Consider the following 1,735-nt stretch of genomic DNA (forward strand, 5'->3'; position numbering starts at 1 on the left):
GGAGGGAGGGAGTGTTGGAGCTCAGCCAAGCATTCCTAAAGAGCCCAGCTACCTCGGGGGGTGGTGGAGGGAGTGAGTGTTGAAGGTGGGGGTCAGTGTGTCGATCGAGTGTGGGGGGGGTGGAGGGAGTGAGTGTTGGAGGTGGGGGTCAGTGCGGGGTTGAGGGGGGGGGTGGGTGGTGGGGTTGCTCTGTCCCTGGACTGTGTTGAGCTTCTCGTGTTTTGTTGGAGCTGCCCCTGTCCTGAGCAAGTGGGGCATATTCCCTCACCCTCCTGACTTGTGCCTTGTCGATGGTGGGACAGGGCTTTGGGGGGACAGTCAGGTGGGGAGTTACTCGCTGCAGGATTCCCAGCCTCTGACCCGATGGTGGGACACGGCTTTGGGGGGACAGTCAGGAGGGGAGTTACTCGCTGCAGGATTCCCAGCCTCTGACCCGATGGTGGGACACGGCTTTGGGGGGACAGTCAGGAGGGGAGTTACTCTCTGCAGGATTCCCAGCCTCTGGCCTGTTAGGTCATTCCTCGGAAGCAGTTATCCACGTTGCCCAGAAACCCTCACTGCTTTGCCCCTCTGGTCGTGAGCCCGACATTTCGGCTTGAAGCCATCAGTTGTTGATCAGCTCGTTGCCGGGGACTGATCGTGGACTGCTTTGTCAGCCTCAACCTAAGAAAGGCCTCATACATTATGGCCACCCCAAGTTGAGGCCTAGTTTGAGGCTTGGTGCTCCAGCTGCCAGGAAATGGCTGTTACGACAGCCTGGAGCACTAGGCCCGATTGAAAGTTGAAGCCTGGACGCCAGAGCCAGTCTTGCGTTTTGAGGTATTGGCTGCATCGCTGGCATCCACAGAGGGTGCCTAATGTTGTCTTGCTGATTTCGAGTGTGATAACGGAGTCGAAAAGGAACTTACTCAGCGAGAACCTTCCTCAGGTCATCCAAGTCACACAACAGCCATTTCCCCTTTCCCCAGCCCTGCTTCGCTGCTCGTCTCTATCCCAGGGTCAGCCTGAGTCAGCGAGACAGTATACCCTCGGGAGCTACTGTAGTGCCAGACGCAGCCAAATAATTCCAGAAACATAGCTCTCACCCCTCCCCAAACACAGCTAACGGCCGGGGACAAACAGTCAAATGGCAAAATCTTCAACTTCACTCGGTAGAGGGAGCTTTACTCAGTTTCTAACACCATGCTGTCCCTGTCCTGGGAGTGTTTGATGGGGGACAGTGCAGAGAGACCTTTACACTGTATCAAACCCCATGCTGTCCCTGTCCTGGGAGTGTTTGATGGGGACAGTGTAGAGGGAGCTTTACTCTGTATCTAACCCCGTGCTGTCCCTGTCCTGGGAGTGTTTGATGGGGACAGCGTAGAGGGAGCTTTACTCTGTGTCTAACTCTGTGCTGTCCCTGTCCTGGGAGTAGTTGACGGGGGAACTGTGTAGAGGGAGTTTTACTCTGTATCTAACCCTGTGCTGTCCCTGTCCTGGGAGTGGTTGACGAGGGGACAGTGTAGAGGGAGCTTTACCCAGTGTCCAACACCCAGTGTTCATTACCCAGTGTCCAATACCCAGTGCTGACTACCCAGTGTCCAACACCCAGTGCTGATTACCCGGTGTCCAACACCCAGTGCTGATTACCCAGTGTCCAATACCCAGTGCTGATTACCCGGTGTCCAATTCTCAGTGCTGGAAATGTGTTGCTGGAAAAGCGCAGCAGGTCAGGCAGCATCCAGGGAACAGGAGA

This window comes from Chiloscyllium plagiosum, chromosome 39 (assembly GCF_004010195.1).
Source record: "Chiloscyllium plagiosum isolate BGI_BamShark_2017 chromosome 39, ASM401019v2, whole genome shotgun sequence".
In the NCBI taxonomy this organism is placed as follows: Eukaryota; Metazoa; Chordata; class Chondrichthyes; order Orectolobiformes; family Hemiscylliidae; genus Chiloscyllium; species Chiloscyllium plagiosum.